Source organism: Austrofundulus limnaeus, unplaced genomic scaffold (assembly GCF_001266775.1).
Source record: "Austrofundulus limnaeus strain Quisiro unplaced genomic scaffold, Austrofundulus_limnaeus-1.0 Scaffold66, whole genome shotgun sequence".
Classification (NCBI taxonomy): Eukaryota; Metazoa; Chordata; class Actinopteri; order Cyprinodontiformes; family Rivulidae; genus Austrofundulus; species Austrofundulus limnaeus.
In genome coordinates, this window is record NW_013952468.1 from 2,030,339 (window position 1) to 2,041,370 (window position 11,032).

Genomic DNA, 11,032 nt, shown 5'->3' on the forward strand with positions numbered 1-11,032 from the left:
GATTGGCTGATTAGAAATTAAGTGTTAACGAGCAGTTGGACAGGTGTACCTAATAAAGTGGCCGGTGAGTGAATGCTTGTTTTATAAATTCAGCAGCAGCCACACAGCTGTCATCCAGCTGTGATTGTATTTTTAGCTGCTTTGCACCATCTGTGACAGGAGCCAGTTACTATGGCAAGTCACAACGTAATCTACAGAACATTGAGCTAACATGACAACCTGTTGCTGAGTTACATTCAAGTCTTCTAGTAGGCAAACACAGGTCCCTTCATAGAATCTCCTTTACCATTTATAATGACTTGCATTGTCCTCCCATAGCATTCATAACATGAATCCTTCAGATTAAGGTGACACACCATTTTGATTTCATCAAACTGATAGTATGCAGCTCACTTTAACAAAGCAGGACAGAGACAAACCAAAATAATTTTAAACTGTCCCTAAAGCCAGTACCTCGCTAGGCTGTGAATACTGGGGACAAGTTGGTAAATATATTTGCAAAGGAGTCACCTGAATGTCTTTTGCAAGGATTTGCAGTTTTTTATTATATTATTATTATTGCATGAGTCACAGAGGCATCCAGGCCTGTTGCTTAACTTTTTATCAAATATTGTGTAAAAACATTTCTTTCATAAAAGTCACAAGATCATTGCAAGTGTTTCCAGCATGTTTCAAAAGCACTAGAGCTGTATGTTGACACCTGTGCTTGAATTGTCAGTTAAAATAGACATATGCTTTTAAATCCTTCCTTCTCCTTCAGGGGTCATTATTAAGTGGCACTATAATGTTTAGCTCTTAGTTCATTCTTATTTTAACTTTATCAGCCCCTCTTTCACCACTTTTCTGATGTGTGGCTCAAAGCAGCTGGTTTTGTTATTGTTCCTTTAAGATGCTTCAAGCTCCGCACCCTTCCAGCTTCCAGACCGGTCCAACCCTGTTTGAGAGCAGGCACTAGCATTTTTTTGCTTGTGGAAATGTTTTATTTACAATTAAAACAATAACTGTCAACAAGGGAAGACTTGACCATCCAGCCTTACATGATGGAACCAGTCTGACCCAGAAGCAGATGAGAAWGAAGACGAGGAAATTGTAGTTGCTAAGTCCAAACCTTATACGGCAATTCCGTCGCAGATAGTTTGATGTAATAGTTCAGAAAACATCATAGAAAATACAGAAAACTGAACGGGCTGAACAAATGAGACCCAAACAGAATATAAAGATATCTATGCAGCACACGTTGTTCATGTACACAACTAAATACATTTAACTACAAAAAAGTGGATTTTGCATGTTATGTCCCCTTTAAAAGCACACCAATGCTAAATAATAATTACTAAAAACCTGGTTTGAATCTGCCTACCTTCATTTAAAAAATGTAGGACTGTAGATTAAATAATGTGGGGAAGGTTGGCAAAGTCGTTACAAGGTGACAAGACATGAACCATGTGGGTACAAATAAGAAACAAAGCAATGTGCAGAGACCAAATTACAGTTTCACAAGTTTTATACATAAAAATAAGCCTTTATTTAAAAACAAATAGATACAATAACTGTTTAAGACACGGCTCACGGGTCTTTTGGTCACAAGCATTCAGAATTTACCAATATTTCTACTATTTTAAGCCGACAACTAGACTCAGCCCAGTGAGATACCACCTCAAGGTGGCTTCCTATAATTTATTGTCTAACTTTTGAAGAAGTGTTTTTTTCATAATGGGTTTTAGCAGCTTATACTTTGGTATTTGAAGTTGCTTCAATTTTCATCCTTGCAACTTTGTCTAAAAGGCCAAAGGAAAAGCACCCTTGACCCAGCAGGGCATCAATAAGCTCAGCCCAACACTGGAACAGAGTTTTTGTGAAGCTTGGCTGAAGGCAGAGTGGGTGCGGTGCTGCCAGTGATTGCTGATTGTCTATGTACTCAGGGGGATTGCAGATATTGCAGAGGTTTATACATATCTGCTCAGTGTTGCCTCTGTTATTTTGTGGGCTTGATGGATGGTTTGCAGCATTCATTTTTTAGCCCAGGCTTCCCCTCTAAAAGCAATACATGTGAGTAAAGGTGCGTGTGCAGCTGTGCTTCTCTGTATGTGTGCAAGAGTGTTAAAATCCAAATGACAGCGCCTGAGATTGATACTACATGTAAAATTAAAACTGCCCCTGCCTGCGTGTTGTAATAAATTACACTTGACGACAACAACATGTCCAAAGAAGACAGCAGGACGCACCCCAATACCAATAAATCCATATTTCCCCTTGTGCTCTGTTCATTTACTTGCTTTTCTTCCTGCAGAGGCATCATTGCCAAGTCACACAAGAGCAGCTTTTATCCTAGTTTACATTAAATGAGAAAAAATATAAAAGACAAAGAAGAGAGTCGGAATACAAGTAACAAGCCAGTGATGTATAAGGAATGGTCCTTTTATTCTTCTGAGTATTATTTTCTTTACTTGAACCATCAGTTCAGATAAGACAAAAACAACCTCAGCCACACAGTGACGTGAAAAAACACATTTATTTACTTTATACAAAGAAAGATGTAACTATGGGTTTTATTTGCCATTTCAAACCATTGGATTTTCAAATGTATTTTATTAATTACAAATATAAAAACTCATTCATTCATTCATTCATTCATTCATTCATTCAATCTGGATAATTGAGATGCACTTGTGTTTTATGCATCAACAAAACAATATTTATATATTTATTTAGTTTTACAAAATGTTTTATTTTGCAAAAGAAGATTTGATGTGTGTGTTTCAATCCAATGATGATTTTTGTTTTCTTTTTTTAAGTGTAAAATCTTTTCCATTATACTGAATGTTACTGATAGCACAAACAKACACATGCATTGCACACACACAGACAAAAACATACATTTGTTGCAGGCAAGAAACTATGCCACCTAACTTTGCATGGGCAAATATTTGTTTTTATTTATTTATTTATTTTTTAGTTCAGGCCTTACAGTTTTGTCACCTAATTTTCTGTCTAATTCACAATTTTGGTTTATGACAAATGGCCTGTTGCTTTTTTTTTTTTTCTAACAGAATTGAGTCAGTATGAAAGGAGCAAAACCTTTTACCTGCACAGGCAGTATGCACACCAATTTTATCTGCTTTCCTTTTTGATCCAGGAGCTCATTTTAAGTAACGTCCCACTGAGTGTCCTTTGATAGAAAGGTTGGTTCAGTCTGGCTGCTTGCTGGGTAAACCAAAACTGTCAGAAATATAATGTGTATTCATGCAGTGCTTTGTTTTTATTTTTTATTTATTTATTTATTTATTTATTTTTGGTTAGGAATGACTGGGTGGTAAGGACCCTGAGCAGAACAGTTGAATACATACTTGAATATTTAACTTTTTTTTTCTTTTTTAAATAAAAAGTGAAACTCTGGATCTGATTGGAGTTTTTTGATCTGTGAACTTGACCTGAAAATGTTTTTGAAAGGGTTTGTGTGTGTGTGTGTGTGTGTGTGTGTGTGTGTGTGTGTGTGTGTTTCCTGTGACTTAATTTCAGACTCCTGCTGAGTAAAACCAAAGTTTTAATGACTTGTCTCTGACACATTCACCTCACAAGACTGCAGATATTTTGGCAAACGTTTGCCTGTAAACCTGCTAAAAAGCTTTTTTTTCTTCTCAAACACTCATGAATGCTTTCATATCTGCATGCACCTTGACTGAAGCACTCAGGTAAAGGTAAAAGCTAAGCATGAAAGCTCAGACCCCTGCCAACACGCTCAGACGCATCCAAAATAACACCGTAAATATGCACACAGGTTTGTGTTAGAGGGAAAGATTCCTCAGTGAGTAAAGTGCCTTCATGTTAGCAGAAACACACAAACACTCTAAGACACATGCAGTGATCTGTTGTCCTTGTTGTTGTTTTTCAGCTTTTCCTTTCATGTTCAAAAGCTTAGTGTGTGATTCCTGCCTCTCCACTGAGAATAGAGCGAGAGAGAGCATAATCCGTGTGATGGGGTGGAGGTGAAGAAAGAGAAAAAGAGGTGGCAGAACGAATGAAAGGCAGGGGAGAATGTATAATTGAGCAACCTTGGCGATCTCACATCCTCATAACACGATTAGGACTAACCTGGCATCTAAATATGGAAGAAGAAAATGTTCCTGTAGGTTACCACTGCCACGGGCCTTCATATTTAACACGATAATATTTCATAATATTTGTTGATTGCTTATTCCCTGTGGGCGGATGCAGGCAGGGTGTTTCTGCATGGCTGCTGCTCAAGCCCCCTGTAAACACCTCTATGTATGAAAATGAAGCCACATCCAAATGAATACAAACACTTCGTGCCAAAAAATACAAAATGAGAGTAAAATCTCTCAGTGGTTCACTGTTGGCAGGGTATAAATGAGAACGGACAGGAGCCTTCAACGAAATGATCATCAGATGGGTCAGCAGAACCCATGTGTTCTGGAGAAAACCAAGCAAGAAGACTCATCATTAGGTAAATACAAGGCTGGGCTTCAGATTCAGTTTTCAATAGACAATAAATAAATCCAAACACGCAGACACACACAGGGCACTTCGGGCGTATGGCCGAGCACAGGAGAGATGGGTCAGAGTGACAGAAGCAGCAGTTGGCAGAATATCAATGAAAGACAGGCTGTGAATTGAGAAATGTTTGGGTGTGCTTTCAGACATGCGACGTGTGTGTGTGTGTGTGTGTGTGTGTGTGTGTGTGTGTGTGTGTGTGTGTGTGTGTGAGGTAATAGTGATGGAGATTGGTGAAATTCTGCCTGCTGAGTTTCTGGTGGTTAGTTTCATGGATCTTGCTGAGGACAACAGAGTGTTTCACTTTGTAGTGATCTGAACTCAGTCCTCTTTTCAAACTTTTTTTTCTTTATCTTTTAGTCTGGTTTAGTCAGTGTTGTTGGTTTGGTCTTCATCATATATCATTTGCGTTACAAGAGTTTTAATAAACATTTATGATTCAAAACACAAGTCAGACACACTTCACACACAAAAATAAAAACAATGTACGTTTTCCTTTACCAAATCAATGTTTCAGTCCTCAGGCCATGCAGAAAAATGCTTGTAAGACAAAAATCACTGGCATCTTCTACAGACMTAATTACACACTTAATTAGGTCATGTAACCAATTAAATCCTATCAGTAACTACAAGTGATTCATCTCAATATTTGAAAAAAAGAGTACTGTCATCACAATTTATACCATCTTTCGTCAGATATGTTCTATCTTATCCTTTTGTATTTTCTTTATTTGTTATTACTTATTGCACCTTTACACCTAAGAAAATTCTTAGTCTGTGAATCATGCTCATTGACAATGGCAATAAAACATATTCTGATTCTGACATGTGTAGTTACATGTGCGACACGTGTCTAACACATATATAGACAAAAATTAAAGTGTTAGGTTTAAGCTGAAGCCTTGATTGTTTCTGGTATCAGGGGAACAGGAGAAGTCAAGTTTACAAGTCAACCAGCGAGCTGTTCCAGTGTTGGGACAAATTGCTTCATTCCTGTGTGTAGTTTACCTGCAGGTCAGCAGGTGACAGTATGCGGCCCACAAGCCTTGAGTTTGACACAATGTCATTGACTGTGTGTATTAATAAGTAAGTCAGTAAAAAAAAGTTTATTACTGCCTTAGAAAGTGCAAGTAGCAAAAATGTTTTACTTAATGGTTTAACACTCACCTTGAAAATGAAATGTTTTCACAAAATATTTCATTAAGTGGATTTCTGACTTTAATAGACAATTAAAATAACACTGAAGCTTCAAAAACAAACCACATGGTAAAAGTTCTCCTAGAACTCTGGTGTAACTGAGGCAATTTTTAATATAAATAACAAGGTATCATCTGCATAACAAATGGCAACTCGTCTGTTAGAATATGAGACGTATTTGTTATGAATGAAGCAGTTTATGTGTTTGAGACAATTGTCTTTTTGAGGAACTCTCAGATAAAAACTAAAAATCCTTGTGAGTTTATATTAAGTTACAATCAATGTAAAAATAAGCACAAGACGCACATGCACACAGTATASATGCTCCGATAATTTTATTCTAATTGACATCCATGCATTTACCATGTTCTACGCCTACATGCATAGTATCCTGCTGCATGGTTTTCGGTGTTGTTCGGGTTGGGGGGGTATGCAGGCATCATTTGTGTGTGAATAACAAGAATTGTATGAGAACTGGCTTGATGGTTATATTGAAAGCCTTTAAGTTTTATATTTAATTTAAATCAACCGTAGAACCACTRTTAGGAACTCCTATTTTTATTCAATTGCAGTTCAATTTGACTGCAGAATGGCTGATCCATTGACTTTATAGGGTCAGGCTTGTTGAACATCAGGGCTATTCAACTGGCAGCCCGCGGGCCACATCCGGCCCACAAGTGACCAAAATGTGGCCCGCCAATTGGTTCATTCATCTCTTGAGTCCAAAACCCTGGTTTTTCTACTTTAATTACTTTAAGTTCTTTTAGCTCTACAGAGACATGTTTGGTGTCTACAGAAATGCCAGAATCTTGGCCATAAGCTGATAAAAGCCATTTCTATGAACATCTAAGACTTGTAAAACTACAAGCAGTTGAAGATAAAACTATGAAAGTGAAAACAAAATTGGTTTAAAAATTTGGCAGGTCAAATATGTCAAAATACTATTTGTGTTAAATAGGAGGCAGAATGTGTTCTTTTTATATTGTTTTACTATCACTACATTTATAGGGTTCTGTATGTTGTATCCATGATTAAATTCAGCAAAAWAAACTAAYTCAAAGGTAACAGATCTTTTYAAYACTTGGTTTWTTYASAAAATGATTTTAATTGCTGGACGTTCGGCCCTTGTGCCATTGTTCTGCATTAACTGTGGCCCCCGGAGCATTTTAGTTGAATAGCCCTGTTGTACATCAAATCACTGTGAATCAATAGTGATTTTTGCTGCTATAAAAAAAAACCTTAACTACTTACAGTAAAGGTTGATGACACACATGTTGCATTATATTTCCTAAATATTAACAAAAGTTAATTTTGAATTAGAACACTTCATAGTGTCAAAGATTTGGGAGGACTCATTAGTCCTTGCCATCATTGAAATTTAAGCATCCTTAGCCAAGAAAGTGAAATCTGTTTCAAAAGCAGACTTTCCAGTCAGCCACCTGTTGCTATGGTTACCAAGATTATCAGACAGGTAGCACACGGAGAAATAAAATTCTTCTTGAACAGCGTGGATTTGTCTCCTTTTAAAAGAAGCACACATCTCTAAGCAGATGATGAAAAGCAGATGCAAGGTGTGGGAGGTTGTGAGGAAAAGTGATGCTCGTTGCCACTGAAGGGYAGGTGAGCCCACCTGAACACGCACAATACGGTCCCAGCTGCATTTAAAAAAAAACACTCTTGCTGAAAGGTTGGCATTGTTTGTCATCATGTTATGCCCAACCATTCAAAAAAAAAGGTCGTCTTTATCCCTTCGTCCTGCACTCTGTCCTTCAGCTTGCAGCGAGGAGGTGCCCGTAATGTCCCGCTGCTGAGGTTATTGAAGTCGCCGGCACTCCGCACTCTCTTCATCTTGACAAAATCTCTCGTATTTCCTGCCTCTTCCAGTGCCACACACTTTTTGGTTGGGCCAATCACTCTCGACAAGCTTTTTGATGTTCGTGCTTATTTTTAAGTCTCTCTCCCTCTCTCTATTTTGACACCTGCTTGCTGTCAAGGACAGACAAATACAACACAAGCGTTGGCAGTTAGTGCAAAAGCACAAAACAGGCTTTGATGGAATGTCATGCAGACTTCAAAATATTCAGCGGACCTTGTACATCAAAGCCATTTGGAGTTGAGGAGGTAGCGGTGATGTTGACAGAAAAAGTAAAGATACTAAAGATGGTCTAAAGCACATGCTTCTTTAAAAAAATATATGCAATTTACTTCACTACTTTTTTATTTTCTGCACGGAAATGAAGGTTATTGAGTGAGTTTGTGTTCAACTCAAGATTTTCAAAAAGTCAGAAGTTATTGTCGAACCTTTTTAAACATATTCCATAGAGTCTGGCTGAATTTACGTGCACGGGAAGTATTATAGCTCAAAAACATCCTGCTGATGGAGAAAAAGAGGAGAGCTTTGAGAAAGTAAAGAGCTATTTGTTATCTTAAATCTTAAATGTTCCAAATTAATTGTAATTCAAAGTAGAGGAGGTAAAATATTGACAGAATTCCTTGATCTTAAGCCAGTGCTGAAGGCAATCCAGGAGACAAGACATCTTGGAGATAACAATGACATGGCAGAGCTTCAAATCTCAGCATCTTCTAACGCCTGGTGTTGCCAGACTTTGGCCAGTAACTAGACTGACTTCACTAAGCTGTGGAAATGAAAAAAAAAGGTAACAACTTTGAAAAACATAAATAAGAGTGGTAATTTGTGTAAGTAGTTTACAATGTATCACCTTTATCTGAATGACCATATCATAATATACATATACAAGACACAGTTGTATTGGTGAGTAGGGATTGGTGATATGTATCATGATAATTTCTGGGTTTTCTCACAGTAACAGTAAGTGACAGTAATGCATATATCAGCCTAATCTTTTGTACTATAAATCAAATACTACATTCTGTCTTGATGGCTAAAAYGATACTAGAAGCCACTGAACTGCATTAATTAAGTTCATGTAGTACACCTGCRTTATAAAACTGACACCAAACAAACAAGTCTGAAATATGAGAACAAATTTGACATTTATTTACATGGTGTAAACAGCAAAAATAACTTGGTTCAAAAAAAATCACAAAGTAGTACAACTTTAAACACAACCTGATAAAAAAACAATAAAAAGTTTAATAAATTCCAACGAACATGTAAACTGAAATGCTTTTGGGCAATAATGCAGAAATAAGGCTAGCAGGAATATCTGCATATGCTTCATACTTTTAGATTGTTGGTCAAAAAAAACAGCATATTAACTGTATACACAGCAGAGTTTTATTGTTTTTTATTGCGAGATGACAAATTAATACCATGGTGAATTTCTTTGACGGTATRTCGCACACGGTAACATATCGCCCATCCCTACTGGTGAGTCTACATTTGAGCTTATATGTACAGTCATTAGGTGTAGATCATAACAGAAAAATAGAACCATTTACAAGCAGCTGTCGTGGATTTTCTCCATAGGGTGGCCAGTCTCAGCCTTAGGTGAGTAGTTCTGTCATCCAGGGAGAGCTTTAAATGAAACCACTCTTCTTCAACATCATAATCCTGCATGCTTCCCTTTGGGGACTTTCCAATGAGAAGGTACCCTAGGGTAGACCCAGAACTTGCTAAAGGACGTATCTATTCTCTGTGGCCCAGTACTGTTTGAGGTCCCCCAAGAAGAGCTAGACAGTGTCACTGGGGAGASGAATATCTGGGCTTCTCTTCTGGATCTGGATCCATTTATTCAATGACCCAAACTTGGATATGCACCAGAATATGGATGATGGATGAAAGTGCATTAAGATGACTTGACTGATTCAACAAATTCAGTACGTTTTGTTTGGATAAAATAAACAATACATGTGCAGTAGGACAGATTTRTACAAAGATAAATTAAAATAGTATAAACATAACTTGCTCTTTTTTTATAGAAAAGTACAAATATGTTTAATAAAAGAGTTCTGATGTGATAGAGACATAGAATTTAATGGTACAGCTAAATATTGCACTGCAGCAAACACAAACAGATTCAAAGGGACTGTTGTCATGAAAATGATACGTACACACAAAAACAGCATGCATCTCAAGAGAAATGTTTATTTTCAGATGCTGTCTCTTTCAGTTCCTTTCGCTCTCCTTCAAAGATCCTTGCCTCGCCTGAGCTGAGTGACTCGCTGCCATGCCACCACGGAGAGTTTGAAACTTAAAAAACAATGTTCATTGTTTCTAAAAGAATACGAAAGTACACAGACATTTTCTGCCATTGCTTTCTTTTTGAAGCGCAATCTCTGTTTATTTTTCTGCAGGGCTTTAGTTTACATCGGAGAATTCTCAAATAGAAAGCTAATGCAATTTTGGAWGAAATAAACATCAAACGCGACAGGCTTTATCATAATTGCACTCTGCACGATCCCTAGTCTTTTTTCAAAGATTATATTAGTGGATATAAACTGAACATGAACCAATAAGTAATAACCAATAAGTGTTTGCACAGGTATGAACTTTTTTTTCTTGATCAGAATTATAACTGTGTATTATACAAAAGTTTTTTGGGCATTCTTAAACATTTAACATTCTTAGAGGGATGAATCTTTTCCATTCAAAACTGGGATACTCTTCATTTGAAAAAAAAAATGCAGAAATACACCTTAGAAAGTTGTCATTTTTATAATATTTATTTATTTTTCATATTTCCAGTTTTATTTACATTGTTGAAGGACATGTGTAATTAGCTCTTTTCCTAACGAACATTATTGATTGTTTCATGTTTTGAAATGCCATCTGTTTTTACTTTGTATTTAGAATGTGAATTAATTTTCCTGTTTGCTAAAAATGCAAAAACAAACCAATTTTCCTTTACCGAAAAGTAAAGGAATTTTCACATAAATGTTTTATTTTATGAAATCTGGAGTTTACCAAAATACACCACAATGTTATTTTGACAATTGGGCAGTCCTAAACCAGAGATGCAACAAAGAGTCAATGGAAATTAGACCTAAATAAATAAATAAATAAATAAACAGGATACAGCAATACAAATGCATACATCACCACAGACATAACTGTGCAAATCTGCAGCACAGAAAAAAAAACTTCTTTATTGTAGCATCAAACATAAATTACAAGATGGAAAATGGATTTAATCTTTTTTTTGTAACAATATACCACAACAAATCATTTAATTTACATATTTTCCTTATTTCACAGTCATGTGTCATTTGAAAAATACTAATAATTGCAACAAAATTGCTAAATATAATAAAGAAAAAATAATCTAAAAAAATCAGTTTGTGCTTGGTAATAATACAAAATTAGGAAATTATTTGGAACAACCTTGAATAATGATGATGA